The sequence below is a fragment of the Convolutriloba macropyga genome, chromosome 7 (genome assembly GCF_964194025.1).
Source record: "Convolutriloba macropyga chromosome 7, txConMacr16.3, whole genome shotgun sequence".
Classification (NCBI taxonomy): Eukaryota; Metazoa; Xenacoelomorpha; order Acoela; family Convolutidae; genus Convolutriloba; species Convolutriloba macropyga.
Genome location: NC_134474.1, coordinates 46282385 through 46306464, shown reverse-complemented (window position 1 = coordinate 46306464; position 24080 = coordinate 46282385). Strand labels below are relative to the sequence as shown.

The following is a 24080-nucleotide window of genomic DNA, read 5'->3' as shown; positions in this document are numbered from 1 at the left end:
CTACGCTGGACGTGCTTTTCAACCATACCACTGACAATTCTCTACGATGAATATATCGATCGGCCAAAATTGACGGAAAAAAAACCCCAGTTGAGTATATAGTTCCTCTTCCCCACAAAAGTGAGGGTCGGAACAACTAGACGATGATATTTTTCAGGCTATTCAGATCCAAACTCTCTGGAAGCTCATAATGTTCAGCTTATATACAGAACTGAAGCTCAATATATCTAGACTAACTGGAGAACAGTTCTCCAAATTTCAACCTGAAATGTCTATCAAATGCTATCATCATAGAGTTTGAGTCATAGTAAAAGCCAGAATAAACATATTTATATACAGTACCGAAATATCATCAGATTCAAGTGGATATTGACAACTATTTTTTTGAAATTATAGCCAACTTTTGGTGAATTTGTTCATCATGATTTTATATAATCTTTTTGTTGCCAACTTAGAACGAGATTCTTATTATTTTAGAAGTAAACACAGCACAATGATGAAAAACTGTTTATTAGATTAGGGAATATTTGGATTTCTGCTTTCAATTTGTATTCAACTAAACTTATAATCAAAATGAACTATTGGCTGCAACGTTTTATCTGATTTGATGTGTTGAGGCAGCTTTCATAGGTCACCTGTCTTAGAGAATTCTGATAACCTAATTCAGTTTGACATAATGAGCGTGGACGAAACAGTTATATGCCCCCTAGGCGCGGGGGGCGGGGGCATTTCAGCTGGTGGGTACTGGTCCTAAAACAGGTAACAAGCTGTTATTTTTTAATTCGATAATTTTATATAAACAGTATTTCAGTTCACTTGATTGCTACAATCGATTCACAAGGTTTTAATTTCTCAAGCTCGATGAAACCCAATATCTCAATAATGACTCCCCTTTTTTGTTGAAGAGCAGTTTTAGTCTCCAAAATGGAAAAATTATGATAAGTTAATAATAATTGTTGTCGAAAAACCCTTGCACCTCCTATTTTGATTTGGACTGCAATAAAAATTTTTGATTTGACAATCTGAGCTCTTCCTCCTATGTACACAAACTACGGTGTTAATGTACAATCGAAGGGTGGCTAGCACATTTGGGCGTCCGTCTATTTGAGTCACGTGTCAGTATTCGATGGCGGATGAGCGCACGTCAGTTCACGTCTGTGGACGCTGATGACGGAACAAGAAGAAGATGCCTGTTGAGTTGTGGTTTCAGTCGTCTGAATTAAATTGGCTGTAGTGAATTAAATGAAGATCAAATGACCGCAAATTTTCAATGACTAGTTAAAATTAATCAAGAAATTACGATAATATGATGTGAACAGGAAAAAACGTTGAAATGCTCATGAACTATTGAAACCAAAAATTTTTAGATGGTGAGAACAACATGATTACATCAAAATTTCTGACATCAAAGCTGTAGCTTTATGATCATTTATTCTAATTGTTTGCCAAAAAATTCCTTGCACCTCCGCTTTGGTTTTGAAATGCAATATGAAGATTTTGCATTTGACCATCTGAACTCTTCCGCCTATGTACACAAACTATGCTGTTAATGTACATTCGAAAGGTGGCTGGCACATTTGGGCGTCCGTCTATTTGATTCACGTGTCAGTATTCGATGGCGGATGAGCGCACGTCAGTTCACGTCTGTGGACGCTGATGACGGAACAAGAGGAAGATGCCTGTTGAGTTGTGGTTTCAGTCGTCTGAATTGAATTGGTTGTAGTGAATTAAATGAAGATCAAATGACCGCAAATTTTCAATGACTAGTGAAAATTATTCAAGAAATTACGATAATATGATATAAACAGGAAAAAACGTTGAAATGCTCATAAACTGTTGTTATTTTAAAATTTTTGGCCAATTTTTCCAGAAACTGATTTTTAACATTGCCTATTTTGATTTTTTTGAGAACTAGACGATATTAATTTTCAAGCGTTTCGGATCCAAATTCTATGGAAGCATATAATGTTCAGCATATATAGAGAATTGAAGCTCAATATATCTGGACTAACTAGAGAACAGTTCTCCAAATTTCACCCTGAAATGTCTATCAAATGCTATCAACAAAGAGTTCGAGTCATAGTAAAAACCAATATCAAGATATCTATATACAGTACCAAAATATCATCAGATTCAAGTCGGTATTGACAACTATTTTTTTAAGTTGCAACTCTCGTTGTTTTAGAAAATAGCTGCAATTAGATGTCACGATGACCTAATAATCAAGATTTCATTGCGTCTTTTCCGAAGTGTCAAATTTCATCAATTTGGTGCTAACCTTTGATTAGATTGGGGAACATTTCGAAATCATCTTTCAAATTGTAATCAGCCATTTTTAAAAGCAAAACGAACCAATGGTTGCAACATTTTATTTGGTATGATGCGTTGAGGCGGCTCCTAAAGTTCAATTTTCTTAAAAACTCTGATAACTTAATCCAGTTTGATAATGACAGTAATTTTCATCTATTTCTTTCTTTATTGATTCATTGGTTTACAGTGCTTGCTGTCTACCAACCGTAAACTGTTTTATTTTAATCACCTTTGGTAAGTAAAACTCTGGATTAATCAAACTTGACATCTTGGAGCCCCGGATTTGTACCAGTTGTGATGAAAAGCACCGACGAAAAATCTGAGAAAATTCACACAATTTGAAAAAAAATTATTTATGAAATTTAATACACTAAAGAGCGTTAAGAGTTACTCACGGAATTTTTTACGCTGCTTAAAGTTATGTAAAACTATAGTGTTTGAAAGCGCTGGTGGAAAAAAAACGGCAAATTTAACGTTTTTACGGAAAAATTTTAACGGGAAAATTCTTTAACGTTTTTAACAGATAATATATTTCAATAATATTTCGATAATTTATGTCAGTGGCAATTTAAAAAAAGCTGAAATAATGAAGTTTTAAGTTGTTGAATATACCCACAAAACGATACATATAAAAAACTCAAATGATTGTCACAGCACCTAGAAGAATGATAGATATACAGAATCTGAAAAAAAGATTCTGCGATAAAACAACTAGCTAAATTAGTAAAACGACTGGTTCCGGGCGGATATCAGATACTCTATTAATTCCATCGGTCAACGATGAGCCCGGTCAAAACTTGTCTGAACGCAAGTGCGGAGAAAAGTTGACCAGATCAAAAGAGCGTTAAAAATTAGTGGAAGATATCATAACGAAAATTTGATAATTTCTGGAAGAAAAGGCGTGAGGGAAACAAAAGATTAAATCTAAGCCCACAAATAACTACTTAGCAAAAAATACACAATTTGCCTTTAAGTAATCTTCATGAAAACTTCTAGAATAAAAGACATTGAAAACATAAACGAACTGTTGAACATTATTAAAACATTTCAGCCGAAAATGAACTAAACTTTAAGGCAATCTAAAAAATTTCCATGCCCTGGTTCGGTTGTCCTCACAATTTAACGATTCAGGGTCATTAAAAAGATGATCCGATTCGAGTTTGCGTTCTATGATTGACTTCATTTACCATAAAACAAATATAACTACTATTGACAATAAATACCAAGGAAGAGTGAAAAGTTAGCAATTAATTAGTTTTCAAGTTGCGGAGCAGAAAAAATATATCTTAAGAATAAGCATTGAAAAACTCTGGCGTGTTCCACAATGATAACAGAAATCCATTTTCTAAAATTCTGTTTTGTCGCACCACAAAAAAGTATGTCATATCATATCCCGTGAAGAAATTTCTTTGATTTCTTAAGAGGGTCTCATATGATTTCAAAACGTCCATACTTGATCTCTTAGTACGATGCTTCAATGAAGTCAAAGAAATCATAAATGTTTATTGCTTGATTTCAAAGAAATTGTGTTTACTCTAATTATGATTGTCGGCAATGCGTTTTTTTTTTCGTTCCTATTACGTTTTTATATCTATCAATAGAGAATCACACGTGTAATTTCCCGTTATCGTTTTGTGATCAGTCAAAAGAACCTGCAGGGCAATAATTTTTACCAATTTGGGCGCTACATCAAAAACTAAGTCTTTGTATACGAGTAAACTTTGGATAATCTCTGAAAAAGATTTTATCTATATAAATTTATATAACGTAAACAAAAACTTTGCACGCAACATCAAAATCTTGTTCAAATAAATATTTAAAACACAATCATTGTTTTGCAGCAAACATCGGGTCAAACAGCAGTGTGAACATGCAATGTATTCGATTTAAATGACGTATGACTACATAAAGCAGACATTTATTGCACCAGTAGATGTTTTATGGGGCTTATACGTATTGTACAATTTTGACGAAAATTTTGCAATTGCTCGTGCAAATGAAGATTATACAGTACGGATTTTTTGTTTTCAAAAGTTTTGTATAATTGCTTTGAGATTTCCAGGAAATCATATATGTTATTTGTGTGACAACGCCGAGATCATACAAATCCAATGTGACTTTGTAAGATTACCAAGAATCAAATCTGACTTGTATAAAATCAAGGAAAGTCGTATGATGAGTTAATCGGGATTTAAAGAATGGTATTGTTGAACTACTCGCTATTTTAGATTCTTTAAATTTTGCTTGTCCAATAAAAGTTTGATAACATATTGTAGTAAAAAACTGAAAATTTTCTGAAGAAAGATCGATTCAAAAAACGGCGTCTCAGAACAATTGAATTCTCCACATGTGATGAAGAGAGAGGAAAGCGATTGAGGAATTGCTGATTTCGTTTAGTTAGCTGACAATATTTTTAACTGAGACCAATCCACATTTGTTTGTCAAATTTTTGAGGAATATGATTTAAAGTTTAAGACCAATATGATTTAATGAGGTAAAGTTTAAGACGAACTATCAAAAACTTACTAAAAATCAGTAATTAAGATCCAACAACTAGCTTTTGGTCAGGAGATAATTTCAAAAAATTTTTAAGCTGTTCAAGTTTAGCATTTCTCTCGATAAACAAGACCCAAGATTGCAAGAATTGAGAGAATTGAGAAGGCAGGCTCTATGCCATCTATAACTCTTTAATTGAAAATATACATGGACTATGAAAAAGTTTCATAAGACTGTGATGGTAGTATACTGACTCCAAAATAATTGTCCATTGTTAGAAATAGTACACAAAGTATTAGGCAAGAATAAGGAAATTATTCAAAAATCAACATTGCACAAACGGTTTTTTTGAGATTTCCCATCTTATTGTTTAACCTTTTCCCTGTTTTCTATATTGCCCTTTTCCATTTTTTACTTCCTTCTCTGTATTTTCCCAATTTGTCAATTTTTCATTTTGTAGACTTGGCTTTCATTAAAAAAACAGATGATGTCAATTAGCTGCACTACAAATCCGTGCTCATGTAAATCTCAATTTTTTGATGTATTGTATGTTCTCAAATTGAAATGAGGGAACATTGTCTGCCACGCAACGCCTTTTGTTTGGGTCAATTGAAACTATAAACAACATGAGCCTGGAATAGAAAAGCCATCAAACTGAAAATTGTAATTTTGTTACATTCAGAATTACAGAATTGCATTTAGTTAATTATAAACAGAATAGTGAAACCTCATCAAATAAGCCTACACATATGTATGTCGAATGTTCCGTTGTATGTAAGCTGTGTGCGAGTTTTGATTATCGGCTTGATTTCCACTGATTCATTGCGCTTTTAATCAAAATGGGAAATCATTTCTGCGCGAGTTTTCTTTCCTCTGAAGCGCTTCTATAATTCTAGACAACACATATCTCGTCGTTTGCAATTCGTTTGGTTTTTCAGCTCTCGGTTCGGATGTCATTTTGCTTAGCATTTCCTTTTTTGGAAAGTCGAAATAACGACTTCGTGGCGGTTGGTCGACATACTCGTTGACGGGTACCCATTGAAAGTTGGTCGAATCGGTTTTGGTTGGCTGGAAAGGTTGGAGGTTGGATGTTTGCATTGACGAATCTCGGAAGAATTCGGGACCTGATCTTTTTCCCAAGGAATCAACGAATGAACCTTGAGGAACACCACGATTGGTCATGACAACTCTATCGGAATCTCGTTTTTGCTGCAGGGTTTGAATTATAGCTGGAAGAACTGATAATGTTAGGAGGATAAAGAGAAACTGATGGTTGTTTACAATCGTGACATCTCCGATTTTGCTCATTGTCAAAAACATTTTCAGCTATATATGTATGAACGAAGTTGTGGCTGATTTTTGCTTCAGATAAAAATGCTTGTTTGATTACTGTAGAGATCTGAAACAAAATAAGAGTTTCAAGAATTTATAACTAGAAAATTGGTTATATTTTTGCTGTTATAAATGCTACGATGGTAGAAATACAAGCACGAATATTAAGTGTAAGTTGATAAAATAAGTTTTAATAAGTATGTGGTTTGTTGTTATTAATATTTCATTTTTTGTTAATTCAGAGAGAGTATTTTAGATTGATTGAGTGGTAGCTGATCGAAATAACAACCGTAACCTTACCTGTCTCGATAACATAACCTATCATGTCACAAACATTTCTCATTTTGAGCACCCTAAATATTAAATATAGAAAAAATGCAATAAAAATCAAACTGTGATGAAAAATTTTGATAGCCTTGGAAGCAATGTTCAACGCCTTCAATCATGTACGGCATCATAAATGCTGGACTAGCCATTCTTTGAAATTGAAGACTAAAACTTAATGATGGATTTGTTCACAATAAAACTGTTGTTCATTATCATTTTACTGATACACTATAAAATGCGACCATAAAATGCACGCCCTTGTGTATCGTAAACTGGTCAATCAAGAGAAATCACACCCAATATTTCGTCATCAAAAACGAAAATAACATTAGCTGACTTTAGGTTTTTCCTCTGATGTTTTTTGTCATGCAAGCAGTTATTAAATTATCATTGCAACCTGAAAATAGCAGAAGCGTTTAAAATTTCAAGTAAAATTATTTTAGAAGTGAACTTAATTGTCTGTTTGTTATTTTACAAGTCAAACTGTGATTGGAGTTTGATTATAATTGACGTTCAAAAAACAAAACAATCAAAAAATAGAGTTTATCCCCTAAAATTATTTCTTGAGGAACCTTCAGAAAACTAATGAATTCTTTTTCACAAAACTAAAGGCAACAATGGTCTGAAATGTAATACGCACAATCTTTACAATCATAATTAAAACAATAAAACCAATTAGTTCATAGAAACTGCTGAGTCGCAGCTCAAAAATTTTAATATGCTCTTAATAATTTAACAGCTTGAAGGTAAAAATATAAACTCGAAAAGGGCCAATATGTGGATTGAAAATTATGTGGAACAAAAAGGGAAACAATTTCGCAATTGAACCCGCCACGAGGCATGATTTTAACAAAAATCCATTCTCAAAGCAGATCAAACAATCAGGTTAAACAAATTCTTTCGAAATTAAATTAGAGTTTTTTATTGTTCCACAAATTGTCATTTTATAAAAAAAAAGAATAATTAAAATTTTTCAAATATTGTTTCTGCATTTTTAAAGGCTTGACAAATATAGTAAAGCAATTTTGTTGGTGCCGAGCTTATTAAATGAACAAAGGCATTCAAGGGGGATTAAACAGTATTGTTAGAGTGTAACTAATAAAACTAAAATGCTTTTATTTACAATCAAAGCCCGGTAAGTTTTTTCACATCCGTCAATGAAATTAGGTAGTAACTATAATCAGTTACTTGAACAACATGAATGAGACAAAGTTTTAATTTGAATTGCCTAAACTACCACCAAATCATTTTTGTGACTTATAAGCAACATAGAAGTAAATTACGATTTTGCATCAAATTCTTTATCATTCGTTTACGAAGAAATCTATTTCCAGTTTAGAACAATCGTCAAAATCTGCATATGCTTGAATTTTCTCCAATTACTCAATTTTCTCACCAAAAATGACGTTTTAAAAAACTGCTTGCATTCTGTCGACATCCTTATCTACAGCCAACCAAATGTGCAAATCGGACATGTATAATTACGTAGCTAACCGAAGAAAGGCATTGTAAAAACTACGAAGAAGTACTTGAAGTTCATTAATTTTCACTCAGCGAAATAACGTATATCGTGTACTCAATCACAATTCTCTAGCGTCAAAATACTTTTTGCTGTGTCTCATTTCTGTAACACATCTTATTGATTTTAGAATTTCTAACTTTGAGCTTTTGGAAAAAGAATTAATTAAGATATTTTCAATTATCCTTGCTGGGTATCGAAGTTCTTAAAGTGTGCAAAGGACAGAGGCAAATTATGTTAATGGAAATAACGAATTCTGGCACAGTTTCGATAGTCTTGTTATTGAAACCAATTGAGAAATAAAAATAGTTATTGAATTATACCGGACTGTAAAAATTTTTTTCATCTTAAAATTACAAAAAGAGATTTCTAGGATATTGGAAATCTGTCCAATGTTACTCAAGGGCATAGTGAACATGATGTTGTTGTTTTGCGTCTTATTCTTGATTTCGACATGCAGTTTGAGTTATTTACACAACTCAAACAAAGTGTCATTTTTTCAACTTGGAATTATTCAAGCATTCTAAGCGCATCAAAATTCTGATCTGCAAAGCTGAATGGTTATTTCGCGGCATAATTAGAAGAATTATCTCAACAATAACTTACGGTGTAGAGAATAAAACAGTTCACAAAAACAGAAATCAAAAACAAACTGGGTGTTGTAGAAATTTTTGTAAAAAGTCAAAATTGTATTCAGTTAATGCAAGATGCCAACAAGCTTGTCATACACAAAAGGAAACGTGTACTTGATCTTGAGATTTGAGTTATTTTTCACTCTTTTAGTTTTTTGTTTCGCTTGGCGCGCTCGCTTAACAATAATTAATAGATTGATTTGCTATGCGAATTCTTTCTCTAAGTCTTGCCTGCTAGACTTGTGGATTATAACAACTTGCAGTGTTAGTGAATCCAAATTGGGCAACTGTACACGAGAAGAAAATGAATCTCAGCAGATGCTAAGATTCATGAACAAAATTATTCCAAATACGAGAATATGAACAGCAGACATGTGAGTGAACAATATAAGTTACTTCGGGGCACAAATGAACTAAACATGACTTTGTGATAACTGGCCTTCAAACAAACTAAGTACATTGTTGAATTAAGTACATCAGTGAATTAAGTACGCCGTATATCCATTTTACTGCACTACATAAAATGAGATTATCATGCGTAATATGTACGTCATTCCCCCTTTTTCGACAAAATTGGAAATTGCAATAATGAATGTTTCTTATTATCAATGTTTATAGCATATTAGTGCCTAATCGTCGCTTATATACTACGATTAGGCACTAATTTACAATATATTTAATGCTTATGATGACTAGTGATATTTCATGAATTAAATGAATTTTGTGTTTCTGTCTAGGTTTAATCTGTCAAAGTTTGCTTCTTGGCGCATTTAAATTCATGTTGTCATCAGGACTATGATTTGCAGGTCGAATTCTCGGGTCTGTAGACGAGACAGAACCAATGAGAGGCGAAAGATTTTGTTTGGGAATCTTTTCCAATTGTGCAAAGGTATCGATGATCGATTGTATTGTTGATGGTTGGAAGGACTCGATGTCACTGCTCGTCTTTTGCGCTCAGAGTGTAACCATTTTGGAGGGCACAAACTGAAAGGCTCTCCAGATGAGTCGTCCTGGTCAGATCCGTTTTTTCAATATTCTTTTTTGGTTGTTTGCCTGATCTAGGGGGATTTGTTGTAGATCCTCCTGGGGTGCTGATGTGGTAGGAAATTGTAGTTCCTGAGAGGTTCTAGTTTGTGGCGCTGTAATTATTGACTATTCTAGTGTAGGAGCGGAAAATCCATCTTGTTCTTTTGTTTGAGGGGCAATATTGATTGATATTTTTTGGCATGCGCACTCGCATTCCGCGTGAAGTATTCGATTCTGTCAATCATACGCTGCTCCAGTTGTCACGTTTGCGATGCATCATGTTACGGTCATATTTTTGCAATCGTGTAAACTCTTTGATGTGCCTGGCAATTTTAGACTCAGTTGTTTTTTGCTAGAAGACGGGGGCTCTCGCTTGTTGATGTGATCTTGAGGTTTTGTTTTTTCTCTTCTCGAGTAGCAAATTTCGCTATGTCACTAATCCTAACTGTGACGTGAATTTTATCCGCATCGCTTATCACGGATCTGAATTGTTCCACTTTTTGCATCACAAAACCTCAAGCCAGTCAGAACTTTCTCAGATCGTTTTTGTGGACGTCGTTTTGTTTCCAGTTTGATTTCTACACACTCTTTCCAGTTGATTTATACAGACTCTTTCAAGGATATGGGCCAATGTACATTTGACAATCGAAACAATCTCGCTTCATTGTCCTCTGCCTCGTGTTTCCTGTTCTGAGCCTCTTGAGATGCCTTGCAGAAATTCCTCTTCAGCTTCTTATTGCTCCTATAGGTCCTCCAGTGGTCTTCGGGTAAAAGTTCACTAGGAATTACGGTCTAATTGTCTAAATAGTGATTAAGTACTTTGTCATAACTTTTAATCAAAAGATATGAGTAAAGAACTGATATTGCTTAGCGAAGTGCTAGCACGAGGAACAAAAGGTGATTCAAAAAACTTGATCCAAATAATATTTTTATTGCATTTGCGAAGATGGTTAATTACTAATTAAGGTTCTGCTTTAAAATTAAATGAATTTTTCTTTTTTACTTCTTTGATACTTGCAATTGCCGGGTGATCATTTGCTGGAGCTGGGATTAAATTTACCTTTTTGTTCATGCAATAGTGTTCTAAAATAAGTCAGTGAGCTATCAAAAATTTCTGCCTTTGGGTATTAAGAAAATCCATCAATACATGTCATCATGTAAATTTCACTTTCTTTCGTATTATTAATGGAACTTACAAAATCTATTTGATTTTTCTGATTGGGAACTAAACTTGGTTTATGAGGTTGAAATTGCTTAGCGGTTGTATTTGATTTAAGGCTTCTACCAATTGCCGTGCAGATTTTGCATTCTACTGACCGAACAAGACGTTCGCGTTTCAAGTAGGGCCAACTGCAATTTTGGGCCATTCAAACCATCTGCTTCCCGGATGACTTGCATGCGCCATTTCGATTACGCGTTTTCAGTGCATGGGAAATAGTGACCTTCTCGTTCATGCAATCATAACCACTACTGACAAAAAGGTCATGCGAGAAAGAATGGAGGTAGGGACTGAACTGTTATAGCCTGGATTCATTTTTGCGTAGTATTAAGTCTCGAATTTGTTTAAAACCCCTGTCTTTATTGGTTAGGGAAGCTATAAAAATTTACTTAAAGATTTTCGCCACCACCTTTTTAAATAATAGAACTTGACGGCTCTCTGTTAGGGCAGTACTTAGATTAAAATTGGATTGTTTTTTTGCGCGGCGTGTTGAGTGCAGTATCTTTTGTAAACTATACGCGGACGAGGCTTGAGTTGTAGTTTTGGGCAAATGTTTGCTATTCATGGCTGATGTTTAATTAATCTTGTTAGAGGTTTTGAAAAATCAATTTACTGAACAATTGTTCGACTGATTTAGAAAGTTGAAATGGAAGAAAAGCTTCTTTATAATCATCTATGAATTATTCGTGGTAATTGAATTATAAATGTTAATTTGGAAAGGAAAGTGTGAATTGGATTTGATTGACAGTTTAGCTAAGTTTATTTCTTGAAATTATAGAGAATGTTGCAAGGCGGGAGATGCTTGTATATTGTTTTGCTTCGCTAAATTTGGTACTGATATACTGTTTAGCAGTGTCGAATGATTTGCATTTGCAACATGAGCAAAAATTGACGGGTCATTTGAGTGTAATAAACTCCAGACAAAAGATTGTTATGTAAACAAAAAGAAGTTTTTACTTTTCTATTTGAACTGGTGTTTTGCCAGGCAAGTGTTAATTTTTATAGAGTCAAGCGTATTTAGGATTCACGAATAGTATTTAAATTAACGTTGTTAGTTGTGGTTAAATTGGAAGTGGTTTTTCGCCGATCGGGTTTCAGGTTATTTTGGAAAAAGCATACCTGCGGTGCTTGATTTATATCCGGATTAAGGGAGATTTTTTTAGGTGTTTTACGAGTAGTATTTTGCTCTGCGAATGAATTTAATTTTTGAGCTAATTGTACAGGAGGCGGATGATCAATATTAAAAATGTCACTGACATGATTAGGTGGTTTTGTAATTTTGATTTGCGCTTCAGATTTGGTATCCAAAAAAACTCTTTAAATGAATAGCGGAAATGTTTTTTTTTGTTTTTAATAATTTAGCGTCAGAGTGAATGTTTAATAGTGTAGCCTTATAATTCATTATTGTAAGTTGATATAATTTTTTCTGGTCAATATGAGTTTTGGAAGATATAGTCCACGAAACCTATTTGTGCTCCTTGGAAATGCTCTATTTTGATTTGGATTAGTGAGAAGCGGTCAACCCAGCTTGATGATAGTTATTACACAATGTGTTAGAACGATGTTCTTTACAAATGGAAAGAGGAGCTCCATGATCGGTTAGGACTAAAAAATTTTTTCTATATAAGTAATTTGTAAAAAACTCGATTGACCAAACTACTCCGATTATTTCCAGCTCATACTATATCGCTCCTCAATTGAGTTAAAAATCTAGAACCAAATGATAAAGGTTTCGGTTCATAGACAGTTAGTTGCTTAGGAACTGCTCCGCGGCCGAAGCAAGAGTCCAGGCTGTAGTAAACATTTTTGGTATGATTTGCAATATGAGTTTTGTAAACAAAAAATTGACTAGTGTGTTTTTTAGTCCTATCATCTTTTACCGCATTGCAAAGTAGTGGTCTTAAACGATGATGAAGTTGAGCTAAGTTGGGGATAATTTTACTGATATAGTGTACGAAACCCAGGAAGGAACAAAGTTTTTTCAGTGTATTAGTTGGATTGAGCGCAAGAAAATCGAATGTTTTTGTTTTGAGAGAGGGATTACTTGATTGACTTATGATGTAAACCAACCATGAATTTATTGGTTTGCCACATTGGCCTTTTGGTAGATTTTTGCGAAAATCGTCTCTACCCAGTTTTGTGAGTCAATCTTTCACTAAACTAAAATGTTCTTCATCATGCCCTTTAATTACAATTAAGACATCATCAAGCAAACAGAAGTGTTTTGGAGGCCTATAAGAATATAATCCATGGTATTTTGGAACACGGCAAGCATGTAGGTCCATAAAATCCAGTTTTGAATTGATATGTTCCAGTCATATCACCACTTGAAATATTAAAATTGCAGAGCTTTGCGGTATTGCTGTGGAGGTTTCGTTGACAATAGGCATATTTGAGATCTATTGTTGCAAAGAAATTTTTTCACGCGGGGCAGTTTGCAAGTTTTTAATAATTTGTGATGTAAAATAAATTAAATTGTCAATATAAGGCATCTGAGTGTTATTTTTTATGAAATGATTTGTTAAAAACTTTTGAGTCAGGAGCTTATTTTAAATTTTGCTCTCTTTTAATTGTAATAACAATGAGTGAGATAAAATATGGTCTGAACAATTGTTTAATTTTTCTATATGTCCTTCATTAGGTAATTTTTAATTTTTTTTATTAATTCTTTCCTGTAGATTCATAGGTACCGTCTCCATTTCCGGTACTTAGGTTAAAATCTTTTGTGACATTTTGATTTGACAATTAGAACGTACAATCCATGGTAAATTAAATTTGGAAATTGTGTAGCTATTCTAATTTTGAATGTACACTGTGTAGTGATATTGTTGATCGTACTTTCATCATTATGGTTTAGAGTTTTAGAAAGTGATATGCCAGGCCCATCACAAAAATTGCGGCCAATGAAAGTTTTTAGACCATCTCGGACCACCACAAATTCAGCGTCCTCAATTTGCCAACAATTATATGCCACTGCAATTTGAATCATAACAATTAAAGGAATGGGCTCATTGGCAAAGGTTTTAAGATATTTTGCGGTTTCGATTGATAGCCAGTCACTCAGTCAGAAAGCTACAGGTGTAACGGTTGCCTTCCCGTCAAAGACAAAAAAGCTTTTTACACTGAGCAGTTCATTTCAGCGGTTTAAAATTTGTCCGGATATTGTGTTTTTGTAGTTAACTTTCGTGAACTGCATTACCTGCTATACTGTAAAGCTTTTTTGATACTCAATACTTTTAAATAAATTATTGTTCAGCTTCGCTGTTTAACAAATTGTTTCAGTCAGAATTCAAAAGAATTCCAATTGAAACAATCAGATTTATGTTGAATTTTTGATTAATGATTCAAGTTAAAAATCGAAATAAGGAAATCGACTCCTTACAATTTGTTTAAAATTACTTCAGGTAACTGTCAACTAAATATCAAGACTTTAGCGAGTCTCCTCGTTAAGGGGGCGCTTTTAAAGCAAATCAGATAGTAAAAATCTGATTCAATTTAATAAACAACTTTCTGTTTCTCAATTGGCTTCAAAATCAAAACAATGTTAGGCTTCGTTAAAGCTGGTAAAAAGAAACCAACTTCATGCTTCGCATAAATTTTTTTCCCCATGGAGTTTTGTTCCTCAGTAAAAAGTTTGGAGAATACCTAAGTTAATTGTCTTTTAAACAAGTAAAAAATAGTTAAAGCTCTTTAATCACTAAAGAGATCTACAGAAGTTTGACACAATAACAAATAATTTAGCGCCCAAGAAAGTGTGCTTCAATCTGCACTGTATGTCAGTGCAATATAAACAAAATAACAATATTAAACTGTTTTTGGAAGTTTTTCAAGCTCATTTTATGCTGATAGTCACGTGGGTTAGCATGTAAAAATTGCATCTCTAATTGGTTGTAGACCACTATGTCGTAACATTTACTAAATAAACTGAATGTGGGGTTATAAATAAATTTTACGTTGCCCCATACTCTCTGAACTGGTATAACAATTGCAAAATTTATCGAATCTGGCATACCAAATGGGTATCTCTTGCTCTATTTGGTCTCAGATTGCGTGATTGTGAACACGTGAATATGTGAAAATAATAGTTTAGTTCGGGTTTGAGTTTCAGATTAACCAGATGTATGACGATTAAGCACTAATTATAGTTACCGAATATAAAGGTTTAACAAAATGGACGAATTCATATGGCTTCGATAGATTTTTGCATTTAACTTCGACCGTCATGCTATTCAAACTTCACTGCTTGAAATGGCTTGGAAGTGCTATTCAATTTGATTTTAGAGTCAGTAAGCTCAGCGACCACATCGGCGGCCCTGTTTTTCATCAAAAAACATTGTTTCTTGGTGGTACAGGGGCGAGATTTACGACTGGTCTCTTGTAAACTCCGTAGCTTGTCCGAACTATTGCTGATCGGATCACACCGTCAGACCAATCGATGGTCTCCTCTACTCGGCCAGGTTATAATGTCTTCACCTATTGCTGTCTGCGATCAACCAAACGAGATTGCCTTCTTTAATAATTTTGTTGGTCACAGATCGCAATTTTTGCCGATTGTTCAGAGTGGGAAGATAGTCTTTACGGAATTTGTACCATATAATATTTGCGTGAACTTGAGTTTGTCGAACGAACTTTTCATGATCAATAAATGCTTTTACGCATGGTAGATAGGGTAAGCAAATGTTCTTGTTGCCGAGAAAGAAAACATTGAGTGTCGGGGTTTCGAAAGCATTAACGTCTGATATGACTTGAGTCAACGGCCTTCTATCAACCTCTGCTCTACAAAATACATCGTAATTGAAAGTATGTCATTTGTGATTGATATGTTCTCAATCACTGCATACAATGCTTTTTTGCAAATTCTGACCAACCGTTCCCATACTCTTCCAAAGTGACGTGATGCGGGTGAGTTGAAACTAAATATAATTCCTCGTTGTATTAGATGTTCTTCTATCTCTTCTTTGTTCCATGCTGCAATGTAATCTGCAAATTTTCTTTCAACTGCAACAAAGTTTGTCCCGTTGTCGCTGATGTATAAACTCGACTTACCCCTTCTCAAAATAAATTGCATAATTGCATTGAGACAACTATCTGTGTTCAACTTGAGTACCATTTTGATATGCACCGCTCTCATAGTTAGACAAGTGAACAGGCAACAACATCGCTTCTCGTTTCGTCGCCAAATCTTCACAATTAAGGGGCCAAAGTAGTGAACTCTAAGTTCTATAAAGCCTTTTAAAGCGTCTAACTGTTCTTCGGATAGATCGGCCATTACTGGTGCTGTCGTTTATTCTTTGCCTTTTCTGTTCCACTTCGACGTGCTTCGTGTTGCCCCCCAAATTCAAGTGTTCCAGGATTGCTTTATTCCGGTTAACTGCATCGTTGTTGCCATTTCTTCAATTCAAATCTATGCTATGAGCGAAGAGGTTGTAGTTGAATGAAGACTTTAATATCTTTTTCAGGGCTTTCTGCCGATTTGATGAAATCGTCCAAGCAGAAGCTGATTTTTATTGCTTTTGCTGCAATTGGATACATTTGTTCGATGTCCAGTCCCACTCGCTTGAGAGCATAGATTGCACAAGTTGGAGAACTCTTAGCTCCAAATACATGACGCTGATATTCTTATACTTCAACAAATTGGTTAGTTAATGGACGCCATAGAAACCTCAAGCAACTTCTATCCTGTTTTGTAACTTGCACTTGTAGGAATATCAATCCGATGTCAGGTCTCAGGGCTATTGGTTCCTCGCGAAATCTGAATATTAATCCAATCAATTCGTGTGGCAGATCAAGTTCTGCTAGTAGCTTATCGTTAAGGCATAGTCTTTGTACTTTGATACAGCATTGCAAACACGTCTTACTTTGACAGGCTTGTTCGGGTTTATCACTGGATGGTGTGGCAAATACCATTTTTTCCCGAAGGTGTCTTTCACTTCAGACGGTCTCCTCAAATATCTTTACGAATCCCTTTTTGACATCTGTATCTACTGGTTGTTGACAAAAATTTTTCAAGCTAGGGTCCCATTGGAATCATCGCTCCAGTTAGTGAAGCTGACCCAAGGCTGAGGTGTAGTTTTTCAGCAGGTTTATTTTTGGTTCACTCCACAGCATTCCCACTGTTTACAGCTCACCGGTGGGCTTCGTCGTCCGCTTTAGCGTCTTTTGTGCCTGCAGTTCCTTCTTCGACTGATTGACGACGTTAACTTTGGAGGGATAGGTTTCGATGCGAAAAGACAAACACTTTCTCTTCTTTTGCCCACCATGTATCCACTGGTTACTCATCCTAATTCTGTTAAAACAGCGAAAGGTTCACTTCGTGTTCCTATCTTGTAGTCCAATGGGCGTTGTAGCTCATAAGCACTTTGACTAAGGATGATGCCAATTTCCGTCGAGTTGAAGCTTTTGTTGGGCCAAATACTCAAGTGATTGAAGCTTTGCTTCAGCTGGTTGTAATTGTAGTTTGTGTTTCCCCCAGAGATTGAGGGGCGTGCAAACGCTTCGATTGATTGCACCTTTGAATGTACTCCTTTATTTTTAGAGGAACCTTCTCTGTCTTCAGATCCTTTGTTTGAGCGTCACATCAGCGCCTTGGGCTCAGAACTACTCTCGCATACTTTGAGAGATGAATGAAACCGTTGATCCGCTTTTGACGGAAGCATATGTGTTCAACTTGTTGCCAGCACTCTGTATTGAGACAGGAACTATCTGAAAAAAACTCGTAACTTCGTTACACTGGTTGATTGTTAATGCGCTTACGTTGACTGCATGATTGCCCTCGTCCATTTGGTTTCCTGAGTGTAGCAACCTTATTCTTAATGCATTCATTTTTACTGTACGCATTGACTTTTTAATCTTTGATTGCATGCCGTTAGCCTAGACATCTGTAAATTAAACGTTGCTTCCTCACTGATGCGCAACTATCATTCACACTTATGTTCCTGAGTAGCGGGCAGTTCTAAATTTTATGAGTGCTGTCAGCTAGCGGACAGTGATCACTTTGCATTTGCTTGGTTTCTTTCACGTTCCAAAGAGCGCTGAGGTTCGATGTTTCCGAGAACCGTTGTCTGCTGTTTGTGCTTCTTCGGTCTTCTTCATTCGCTCTCCCTCGAAAAGCTAAAAACCTTCGTGCACGAATGCTATCCCAGATAGCCATTTTTCAAACATAATTATATCAGGCCAGTCTTCATCTTTATCATCTACGTAGAGCCACCATTTTTCTCTGAGAAACTGAGGTAACTCTTCTAATGCCATTTAAACTGTCGAGCTTGATTGCAGATCACCAATCTGCTTTTCCTCTTTGAAGATTTTCACAAAGTGCGAAACAAAAACTGAGAAACTGATCAGACCTGTTAATTTGTGAGGTTCACTTCACTTCCTGTGCGAAGAATCTACAGCTGTGCATCAATGATCACATTAGGCATTCCAAAATTCCTCTTCAAAATGCTCCATCTAGCACCATAAATCTTTCCAGAATGAACCATTCCAGAGATTGCTGACCTTGCCTTGCAGTCAGTAGAGTCTTCAGATGGCTCATCTTCTCTGAGTCTGGTGTTGTGCGTTGATTCACTGTAGCAATGATTATACTCGACAACTCTGGCCATTCGAGAGGGTTTGTACTCGATTATACTCGACAACTCTGGGATTATACTCGACAACTCTGGCCATAGTACTACCTGAATAACCAGCGTTGCCTCAAATACCAGCTGTGGGGGAAGCATCCCGGTCTTCAACACTTGAGGAACGGTCTCGTGAACTGCGATATCGCAAGAAGGGGCTATGCTTGTTCACTTCAAGGGTAGCTTCGAAGCAAGCTGCTGATCGATCTGGTGTTAGAAGGTTGTCGCTTCTACTGGGCCAGTCTCAGACTCTCATCTTTGGCGTCTAGTTGAACGGTAACTTCTCCAGTGCACTAGTTGATTGGGAACGAACATCACCACTTGCTCATGCTATTTTTTTCACTTTGTGCTCTAGCTCACGCTCTTCCTCCAGTAGATGATACTTCGTTTCTAGTTCCTTCATTTACATTTCCAGCTTTTGCTTCCTCAGCTCAAACCGCGCCTGTTCCAGTCCTATCTTGCTTTTAAAGTCCACATCCATTTTTTTCATCCGTTCATCACGCCTTTGCTTTGCTGAAGATGTTTTCGAAACATTCTCCGTCTCTTGACCGCTTCCTGTTGCTACATTTTGCATTGTTTGAGCAACTGGAATGTTCATTGGGTAGCTTTTTGTTGCTTCTGCTGTTGTTCATTGCTTGAGTTGCGTTGATTTGCTCTGCATTCATCGCTGGTCGCGTGATTTTGCTTATATATGCAAGCCAATGATAGTGCAAGTTTGCGTTCCACTTGCTCGCTTCTTTAAGTTGTTCTTCAACGAAATTTGTTTGGTAGGGCACAAGTTTGTTTCGACGCTACAGTTTTTTGGGTATTTCTTCCTCTAAAAGGTGAAAAGTCTGTTGGTAGAGGACCTTTAGTTTGCTGGGTGGATCTGAATCTTCATTTATTTTGTAGTGAAGCCTTTGTTTAGTGTTATCTTCTTCCACTAAGTTTTGAAAACTCATGTCATATCAGTGGGCTGTTGATTGAAGCAGTTCTCTAATGATTGTGCTTAACTTGCACGGTTGCTGTTCATTCTTGTTTTGTTGTTTCCTTTGAGCAGGGGTTGCTCATCAATTGCTTTATTGAAATGCACTTTTCTATTCACCTCACTGGCCTTTTGCTGTTGATTCGTTTGATTTGATTTGGTGGGTGCCTTCGGCACTCTCCTCATCGGTTTGGACAACAGTTTGTTTTCCACTGTCCGGGTCGGCAGACCAAATGTAACGGCTGCTTTCCTATCAAAGACAAGGAAAACTTTACCCCACCCAATTTGTTTCAGCGGTTTCAAATCTGTCTGGATATTGCGTTTTTGCCGTTAATTTTCGTGAAGTGTTTTATCCGCTACTTTGTAAAACAACGTCGCTTTTTCGATACTCAATAATTTTAAATAAATAATTGATCAGCTTTGTTGTACAACATTTTTTTTTCTTTCAGAAAACAAAATAAATCAAAGTGAAGCACTAAGATTTTTGTTGAGTTTTTGGTAAATAACTGTAACCGATTATTTAGTTTGTAGCAAGCCTCCTCGTTAAGGGGGCGCTTTCAAAGCAACTCAGATATTAGAAAGCTGATTCAAATTATTCAACAACTTTCTCTTTCTCGATTGGCGTTAATAACCATCAGTATCAAAACTAAGTTAGGCTTCACTGAAACTAGCAAAAAACCAATTTTATGCTTTGCACAAAGTTTCTTTCATTTAGGAACTTTGTTCCTCCGAAAGAAAATTTTGAGAATATCAAAGTTATTTTTTTTTCAACAAGCCAAAGTTTGTTAAAACTGTACTGTCACTTCGATGATCTACAGAAACAAGACACATTACCAACAAATAATTTACCGCTCATAAAATTTTGGTTCAATATGGACTGTATGTCAATTAGTATAACCAAAATTGCAATTTACAACTGATTTTTGTTAGTTTTTCAATCTCCTTATATGCTGATAGTCAGTTGGGTCTGTATGTAAAAATTGCATCTCTAATTGGTTGTAGATCACTATGTCGTAAAATTCCCTGAATACAAAAGAAATTGGTGTTCGGGATGCCTTATACGGTGCCAAGCACTCTCTGAATGGGTATGAAAGCCGCACAATTCATCGGATCTGGCATACCAAAATGGGCATCACCTGCTCCATTTGCGCTCAATTTGTTTGATTGTGAACACATGAACATGTGGCAACAATGGTGCAGTTCAAGTTTGAGTTTTAGTTTAGCTTTTTGTATGACAATTACGTACTAATAATAGTTACTGAATATAAATGTTTAACAATATGAACAAATCCATATGGCTGCAATAGATTGTAGCATTAAACTTTGCCTTCATGCTATTCTAACTTTACTGCTTGAAATAGCTCTGAAGCACTATTCAATTTGGTGTTTGAGTTGATTAGCTCAACCACCACATCAGGCACTTCCAGAATTAAATAGTAGACCCACATGGGTGTCTGCAATTTGTAGTTTTGAATTTTTGGGTGCATTTTGAAGAATGGTGCCTGCAATACTTGATACTATATTGTCATCTGAACTTCCATCATCAGATTTTCATTCCAGAGATAACTTATGTTGGAGATAGCCGTAACTGAGTCATCTGAGGTAGTTGCCCCGGTTGTATTTACGTTTGAGCAAGAAGTTTTCGGAGGGTTAGGTTTTGCTTTACGGCACACACGTGCACCATTTTGAAGACCAAAACATTGAACGTCCTACCCTTTGCGATGAATTTGTCTTTGTGGTTCTGTGACCAAGAGAAACCACAGTTTGCGTTAGGAAATTGACATTGGGGTGAAATAGCATTCACGTTCGTGCGGACTGACTATGAAAAATGAAGTACGTTTTTTTGTGACCAAGTTCCATTTTGATCGCCTATCATATTGACTGACCAGGATTTTTTGTCCCCTTAGGGAGTTCTCGCTGAATTTCATAGTCTAGCATGATAGCTATGAAACGACCGTTTATCAGAGTATCTTCTTGATTGCCGAAATGGCAATTTTTTGAAAACATTTTTAATTTTCCTTAGAAATGCTCAATCGGTTCTCCCTTTGTCTGGTGATTAACATATATTGGTCTAAAAAAGGCTTCCTTCATGTTGCTAAGCTATACTACTGAGACAGTCTTTCAATCCGCTTGATTCCAGGGATGATTACCACACATTATTACGATTTCCAGTTGTTGTTGACAACGGTTTTCCCTGTTCAGTTTTAGTTGTGCATTACCGGCTAGTCTCTCGCGTTCTGATTGTGCTGATGATCCCTGAAAATTGTCTTCAAAAGTCGGTTCAAGATTGAATTCTATTTGTTCTGATTGAGGGCCAAGCAGTGTGTCGAGAGATATATTTTCGTTCGCTTAGGAGAGCTCACTTTAACTGAGTCTGTCATTTCCTCATTCGTGCGGCGGATCCGAACTTGGTTTTCCCAAAATGACTCAATGCCTAAAAAGTCAGGAGATGCCGTGTGAGAAGCGGACTGCGCCATGTTGTACATAAACAGAATTGTGTACCTGATCTTCAGATTTGAGTTAGTTTGAACTATTTAAGATTGTTGTTTCGCTTGGTGCGTTGGCTTTGCAATATTTTATAGAGTAATTCAATAAGCGAATTCTCTATCTAATTCTTGTTTGCTAAACTTGAGAATGAAAACGACTTTCAGAATTCATCAATTAAAATTGGGCAACTCTAAGCGAGGAGCGAAAGTAAGAAAATGACTCACAGCGGATACTAAGATTCATGAACAAAAAGATTCCTAATACAGGAATATGGACAGCGGACATGTCAGTGAACAAGATAAGTTAACATTGGTTTTAAATGATCTAAACGTGACTTCTTGATAACTGCTCTTCAAATAAATTAAGTTCATTGTTTAATTAAGAACATTGTATATGATTTTTACTGCACTTGATAAAATAAGTTCATCCTGCACAGTTTGTACGACAAAGTTTATATCGCAATGTGTAATTTAATAAATCTGGTTTCTCATACCTGCAAACGATTACCAACTATTTGTCCCCTATTTTCAGTCAATTTTTTTCAATTCGTCCATTATACAGAATAAAAATGAATTGGTTTTATCAAGGCATTGAAGAGCTGTTGGAAAACTATATAAGTAATTGAATTAACATAACTGTGAATTGTCTTAACAAATCGAAGTTTTCTTGCTGGTAAAGTTTTTCTGATGCCAAAAATTATTTCAGGAAGCGATTTGTTTTTCTTTAGATTTTACCCGTCAGATATTGATCTTTCGTCTTGAGTTTGTGCAAATTGTACTTTCTTCTGTGAAGTGTTTTGCAAAAATAGATTCATTAGATCCATGGACCACAAATCAAAATTCATTTTAATTTTGTTTTTTGTTTATTTTTTTCCCTCAGAGATGGATTCGAAAGTGTTAAGTAAATAAGTAGTTTTGACCGAATCACGCGGTTTGCTGCAATAAAACTAGTCAGCATTTCTCGTTAAATTAGTTTTTCTGGCCATTATGGCAATGAAATTAGAAAAAGTCTGTTCTGATTTGCGGTCTGATTCAGTGAATAACAGAATAATCTTCTTCGTTTAACTACGTTTGTCAGTTCTGAAACTCGCACTTTCTACGTAAAGTGTTCTGATTGAGAACTGATGTTTACTTAAGATTAGGCGTGGAAACACAAGTAAATATTTTATAACCGCCAATTCTTCTTCAAACTCAAGATCGAAAGTTAGAATCGAATGAATTTAATGATTCGTACACCGGACAATTTTTGGAAAAGAAGTATTCACCTGAGCTGCCACTGAACACTCAAAATAAACAATCAATATCGTCTGTCAATTAACTGGGAATCGAAATTAGCCTGAGGGGAAAACTTTTACTTTCTTAACCCCAGTCTGGGCTATTTTTGATGCTTTATTGCCATTTAGGGCAATTTACAATTGGATTATTGTTGAATTAGCCAAAGACTATACCCACAGAGTCGGCATAAATCTGTTCATATCTGGATTTGAGTTTGTGCTGACATTGGAATAATAACCACTCTAAGTTGGTTATTAAACTGGGTACAACAAGAACAATGCTGGTTGTCAGGTTGCATTATTTCTTGGTCAACCTTGAGTTTACAATTTTCTGTTCAGAAAGAAAAGCAATGATGTTTTTGAGATGAAAGGCTGGTCCCCACGGAAAAATTTTGAGATTCAAATGATGAAGCAAATTTTTATAGACAAAGTTTCCCAATGGAAATAAAAGAAAAACATAAATTTTCGAAGTTTTTCATCGATGCTGATGGCAACAGAACTCATCCCATAAAAAATTAGGAAGTAAAAAAAACTGGTTCAGTTTATTTGATGGGCATTCTTTTGAAACAAACCATTTCAGTACGATTGTAAAAAGCCTCCATAACAAAAAACAAACAAAAAACCAGCACTAAGGCAACGGATAAAGCTCATCAAATTTTTAGTTAGTTAAGGGTACCCAGGTTTTCAAAAAGATCTTCGAATTACAAAAGCATTTACTGCAATCCCTAATTTCAATAAGACTATTTGTTTCATCATATTTCAACTGAATCAGGTTGGCGTGTATTTGCGCGCATTTTTGAAGATTTTGTCGCATTCGGTCTCTTCATTCCTTTTAATTGTGGCTTGAAAAAACCAAATTTGGGTAACTAACAAATTAATTAT

At 35.5% G+C, this 24080-nt stretch overlaps 1 long non-coding RNA gene across 3 annotated transcripts in view; it reads right to left on the bottom strand.

Moving 5' to 3' along the window:
• Positions 1-5455: 5455 nt before the first annotated feature.
• The window catches only part of LOC142342320 (uncharacterized), a 53452-nt gene continuing 34827 nt past the window's right edge, over positions 5456-24080 (bottom strand). For all 3 annotated transcript variants that reach the window (XR_012759167.1, XR_012759168.1, XR_012759169.1), the window contains exon 2: positions 5456-6205. This is a non-coding gene — a long non-coding RNA (uncharacterized LOC142342320). The remainder of the gene's footprint in view (positions 6206-24080) is intronic.